The 6,635-nt window shown below is 30.6% G+C and overlaps 1 long non-coding RNA gene across 1 annotated transcript; it reads left to right on the top strand.

Moving 5' to 3' along the window:
* The first annotated feature begins 1,525 nt into the window (after nucleotides 1–1,525).
* LOC143254940 (uncharacterized) lies at nucleotides 1,526–4,259 on the top strand. The gene is made up of 2 exons (XR_013030377.1): nucleotides 1,526–2,109; nucleotides 2,353–4,259. It is a non-coding gene; the product is annotated as an uncharacterized LOC143254940 (long non-coding RNA).
* Nucleotides 4,260–6,635: the final 2,376 nt, after the last annotated feature.

The following is a 6,635-nucleotide window of genomic DNA, read 5'->3' as shown; positions in this document are numbered from 1 at the left end:
ACAGTACCAGTTGATAATGCAAATCAAACACACTGTAAGAAACCATGATGAATAACTAAAGTAAACCATCTACGTGTATCAAAGACAATGAAATGTGCTAATATCTGTGGAAAATATGAGCTTACCCCAAGAGGTCATGACGAGACAAGAGCCTCTCGTAATCCACATGTTTCCATTTTGGAAAAATATTAATGACCACAACTTTAAGTTAAGCATGGACGTAAATAACCTGTACCTTCAAGTCCGGCATCAAACAACTCTGGTTTTATCTGATGAACAGAACCATAATCAGCGTAATTACTTCAATATTACAAGAGTACTTGAATAGTCAGATGCAATGTGAAGATATGAAATGTGTATGCACACTTAAGCACTAATTTACGTTACTTACACGTTACCTAATGTAGCTGTCGAGCTTGGATCTTAAGAGAAGGTTTTGGTGATAATTAATCAACTACAAATCAAATTAGTCGTAGGTTACGAAATCGACAGTAAAGATATTCAAACTACAACTGAGAAATTGAACCAACTATATTAGACTAATATCATAGAGCCAGTAGACTATATGTAGAGATGACCAAGGTACTTAATAGGGATAATACACATATGCACGCTAAAATCAACAATGACAGATACTTAAAAATACAACTGCCACTCACGTTTGTTTGTCTACCCAAAGCATCATAAATGAGACAAAACCTTCACTTAGACACCAAACTAGAAAATGATTCATTAGACTGTTAATCTTTCACTTGAATCTCACTGTAGTACAGTTTGAAGTTGTATATTCCTGACTGTGTGTATACATCATATCATGGTCATATTAGAATGCATTAGTGCAGCTAAGACCTCATGATTTAGTTACAAGTAAAACTGAGTAAAAACACGTCTATTATTATAGATTGATAAATTTACTGTTATATCAATAATATTTCCAAGTCTTCACTAACATTGAAGAAAATTGTCGGTTGTAAAAATCAACATTGATGTTTCGTCTATATCTTTGCCTAAAGTTAAGAAATTCTCCTCACGCCTATAAATATAAACCAAAATTGTATTAAACCAATAATACATGCATGTTTGTGGAAATAGTAATGATATTGTTTGGAAAATAGAAAAGATACGCGTCCGTTTAAATGAGGGGGGCGTTCTTCTTTGTTTTAAATAAATGAAGTACTCGACCCAGTGGGTAACCGTGTTAATTTGTTTGGTTCAGGAGAATTTATATCAGGAACAGATATTTGACAAGGAACGTTTATAGATTCAAACATTATAAACCATTCAACTACAGAACATTCACATTGAATAGTAGGAGGAATTTTTACACATTTAGCACCAAGTTATATACATTTATAAATATATTTAACTAAAACAGACATCGATATTAAAATATATATCAGTAACGTTGCGTCAGACGTTTCAACAAGCTAAACGATATCATTAAAATACTACTGATGCCAAATATTTTGGCAAAGTTTAGTTTTGCTTTCAACTAAAGAAGCCAAGTTTCGATAACCAATAATAAATAGATTATAACTTTTCTGTACATGTTCTTTCATTAGTAAAGAGGTTTTAGATTTTAGCAGTTCATAACTAATCTATACATGTTCTTTATTTTGTAAAGGGGTTTTAAACTTTTGTATATCATAAACAGTTTGTACGTGTTCTTTAATTAGTAAAGAGGGTTTCAGATCTTAGTTGTTCATAACTAGTCATTTGTAAAGAGGTTTTAAGAATTCAGTAAATCATATCTAGTCTGTAAATGTTCTTTAATGAGTAAAAGGATTTTAAACTTCAGTAGATCATTACTAGTGTGTTTTTGTTCTTTCATTATTAAAGAGGTTTTATTAGATATCAGTAAATCATATCCAGTCTGTACATGTTCTTTCTTATTATTTTAATATAGTTTTATTTGTGTTTTTGAACACCAGTTCAAAGCTCATTCTTTATTCTCGTTATAAACTTCCTTGACTTAATTACTTGTGTACTTTAGTCACGACTGCATACCTTAAGTAAATCGACTTTTATTTGTAACTGTATTTAAAGTCGAACTTTAAACTGGTTAGCCTTTAGTGACTCCTGTTAAGCTTGTATTAAGGATAAATAATGGTATTAAGGATGAGTTTTATATATGTATTATTTTTATTATTAAACGTAGAATTGTAAATTTCTTATAACATTTTCCAGAGGGACATAATCTTCCCTAATTTTACATTAACAGACTAGAATGATCTAAAGGAATAATTATCACCTGTTCGGTACTGTAGCTCAGTTAGAATTGCATTTTTATAATTATTGATTTGTTTATAATTTCTTTCAATTTTCTCGGTGATGATCTGGCACGAGGAGTAGTCATTGGAGAGACTTTCAAGGATGCCTTATGGGATTGGTGAGAAGACAGTAAGAAATTTAGTTGACTCAAAAGATGATTGAGTTGTTTGATGTCAGAATTTTACGAAATACCTCTACCAATGTAAATACCAAAAAGGACGGGTCAAGCATTACCACCCCGACCCCATAGTACATCCAAACGTCACATTTAATACCTAAATGAAATAACTAAACATTTTTTGAAAATCAAGTCTGGTCAACAGCATTGTAGAAGTAGTAGTCAGGACACTCAAATGTTGGTAAATTCTTTTGTGAGTCAATCGCTATTAAGATATTTGATGAAATGCTTGTTGGTTTTTCTTAATAAAATATAAACTAGGTATTTTAACAAACTATATGTGATTTTATTTTATCGTTCCTGAAAATGTTTCTAAAAGCTTTATTTTGCAAATCTCATACTTTAATTTAGTATGTAGTCCAGCAACTAACAGGTTATTCCATGAGGATAAGATCTGGACTTAGTGGCAGCTATTCAATTCACTGAAGAGCGTCTGAACTTTTATTTGTAGTTGTGGAATAGGTCACAATGATGTCTAAGTTTAGGAGATTTTATAATAAATGTTTATAACTGTGGTATACTTAACTGATGATTCTAAATATACAGAACAGTAATTTATGAGGAGATATTCAGAATACATTCATGGAACAGGAGTCATTCCAGCAAAAAATAAAATAAAAAATAAAAAAAACTCAACAAGTATTTCTGCTGATCTGATTGGATGAGTAGGAAAACAATTATAAATAAAGGCAAAAATCAAATAACCCCTACTTACACAACAACTAAAACCAATATAAAAAACACCATTGCATCTATACTAATTAATAACTTAACATCTAATCTCTTTGGGTTGTTTGACAAATATGACTAAATATATTTTTTTGAGGGAATGCATTTACATCAGTATGTTGCACAAGAGTTTTTTCAAAATTCAACTTAATAATATGCATTTACATCAGTATGTTGCACAAGAGTTTTCTCAAAATTCAACTTGATAATATACATTAAACCTTTATATTTTACTGTTTCCATGTATTAGTTCTGTATGGTTGTAATGTTCAATTGTATAGGATATTATATTATGATTGATGTTACTAGCTTTCTCCTGATACATTACATTCAATGGGGAAAATAATTTTAAGTTTACTTGAACAGCAATAAAACACCAAAAAAAGTGTTCTGAAAGTACCATACTTACATTATACATTTTTTTGCTTGTTCTTAACAAAAAGTACAATTTATCATAAGGAAAATTTACTTTGCATTTAATGCAAAATAAAACTCTCGTTTTTGATCTCAAAACATTGATGATAGTGCTAGTTTTTAGTTGAGTAGTCTGTCAAGTAACATCAGGTGACTGGCTTTTAACTGATTTGTTGATCAGGTATCTCACCTTTAAGTAAGTACCATATCATCATGTGCCATGTGTTTAACTTTTAATTAGGTAGCTCAACATCAAATAACGTGCCATGTTTAGAGCTAAAAAAGTCTCTCTTGGGGCTGAAAGTAAATGCTATTTCAGCAGTGGGAGTCCCCAGAAACAAAGAAAAAATTTTTCATTAGATTTTCTCCAAGTTCAAAATACTGACATTGTTCATTTTACACCAAGGCCAGAACACTTCCTCATCTTTGATGTAAGTTACTACTTCTCTCAATTAACTGATGTAGTTAAGTAATTAGAATAAACTGCATAAAAGAAACTAGTAATTATAATATGTCTGAGTATTATTCATCATATGTTGATCAAGAATGTACTAAGAATAACAAATAATGAGTATTGTGGAAGAATTATTAATGGAAATAATAAAACATATGATATGTTGTATTTTTATAAGTAAAAAATAAATTAAATATACGTGTTCATCTGGAATCTCAGTGTTGGAGTCATTATTTAGTGTAACCGTAAATTTCCTCAAGTTAGTGACTTGTGTGTTCTATTTGCAACTGCACACCACCATCTAATATAAAGTTGATGTGGCTTCTGTGTTGCTAGGCAGGCATGAGTGGATGGTCAACATAATAAACATAATAACTATATATAAATATATAACGTTATGAAATTTAAGCTACTTGGAATAAACATTTTTGATTTCATGTAATAACCTGTAGTCAAACCTGAACTAAAAAAGTATAATTTATATTTATTTCCTTATTTTTGTAGTGGTTATGAAGTCAATTAAATTGACTTAACTCCAAGAATTATAGTACAGAAAATAACAGATAAAATATATAATTTTATTAAAAACAAGTGTTTGGAATGTATTTTGGTTGTTTTAACCTGTTGACTGCCAAGTATTTCATGAATTAATTCATCCGTGGCATTGTGTTACCGATCGGCTTGGACGAGTTATCTTGTCTATGCCACTGAACAGATTAAGGATCACACAAATTTGTCAGGTTTTTGAACAAAGAATAGTTTTTAAACATGACAAGAAAATCACTTTGCACACAGACTATTAACAAAACAGACTTGACATTTTTATTAAATCTTTAACAAAATTATTTCATTAAAAATATGAATTTTTGAGTACAAAAGATTGCAATCATTGCTAAATATCTACTAAATTTTAAGAAACACATACAGCACTAAAAGCTATAGTATAAACATGTAATGTTTGCAGTTGTGTATTCAACCTCGTGTATTTTACAGTGAGCCCATCATAAAAGAGTTAATAAAATCAAATATTCTAACAATTAACCAGGCACATCTATATACATATATCTTTGATTGTTATTTTCCCAGACATTCCTAACCTTCACCAAATGCATCACAAACATATTCCATAGACTTTTATAATTATTCAAGTTTTATTTGTCTAACCATTAAGAAGTAAAAAACTAATCCAGCGATTCTTGATAAAGAGAAACTCACTTGAAATAAAACGTATCTCAGAATGGCTGGTATGGGTATTAACACTTTTATTGATGTGGAGAGAATAATGTTTCGACCTTCCTAGGTTATCTTCACGTTAATAGAGAGAGTTTGCAAGTGACTGTTTATGGACACGTCTTAGGGACGAAAGTATAAAGGAGTATGGGATTGTAGAGGGCGTGTTGCAATTGGATGATAGGTTATTAATTATTATAGGTATAAAGGTGATCTTTTATATTGGTTTAATTTTGGTTTTAGTTGCTGTGTAAGTAGGGCTTCTTTGATTTTGCACTTGGTTATATTTGTTTCTCTACTTAGTATCTGGGAGTTCTTTATGGTTATGTTGTGTTTATTTGATTTGCATTATTCAAAAACATTAAAGGTGTTTTTTTTTGTGTTCTTTGAATCTAGTCTCCATTTTTCTGCTCTTTTCTCCAATGTAGAAGTCAGGGCAGTTGTTACATTGTATTTTACAAATTATGTTAGTGTTGTGTTTGTCAGTGTAGTTTTTACATAGTATGGATTTTAGTTTTGTAGCTGGTTTTTGAATAAATTTGGTATTTCCTGGAATGTTGTTTTGTTATAAGTTTTTTGAAATGTTTGTTATTTTTATGCTGATATCAGGAACATATGGTATGCAGCAGTGTAAGGTTTTGTAGTTTGTTATATCTTGGTATTTACTGTTGTTTGTCTAGGTGTGTGCATATAATTTTTTCCACAGTTTTTTTGAGGAAATTTGTTGAGATTGATAAAGTGTTGTTTTATTTTGTTGATTTGATCATTAGCTTTATCAGGTGAACATAGTTTTGTGGTTGTGTTTATTCGATTTTTTAATATGTTGAGTTTTTGTTTTGTTTCATGTGTTGAGTCCCAGGGAATGTATAATCTAGTATGGGTGATTTTTCTGTGGATATCTGTTTCAAATGGTGTATCGGTTATTGTGATATTGAGGTAGAGAAATGCCATTTGGTTATTTTTTTCCTGTTTGCATGTGAACTTAATGTTGGGATGTATGGAATTAACATGACTGAAAGAACAAAGTTAGTGTCTACAGATGTTAATCCACCTACTGTATTGTGAACATACCTGTACCAGTATCGATGTGGGTGTAAGGCTAAACTGATCACGTGAGATTCAATCTGTTTTATGAAAATATTGACCAGAACTGGTGACACGGGAATCCCCATACTTAGGCCATTTATTTGTAGGCAGTTTTGATCATTGAACATAAAGCTAGTTTTGGTGGTAGTAAATTCTATAAGCATCACTGGGAATATGCATCAATGGGTTGGGATCTTGGATATAAAGTTATAAAGCTATCTTGCAGGCTTCAGTTGTTGGGACTTCTGTGAAGAGGGAGATTACATCAAAACT

Source organism: Tachypleus tridentatus, chromosome 7 (assembly GCF_004210375.1).
Source record: "Tachypleus tridentatus isolate NWPU-2018 chromosome 7, ASM421037v1, whole genome shotgun sequence".
Lineage (NCBI taxonomy): Eukaryota > Metazoa > Arthropoda > Merostomata > Xiphosura > Limulidae > Tachypleus > Tachypleus tridentatus.
The sequence above is the reverse complement of the archived record's forward strand: the minus strand, read 5'-3'. Positions and strand labels throughout refer to the sequence as shown.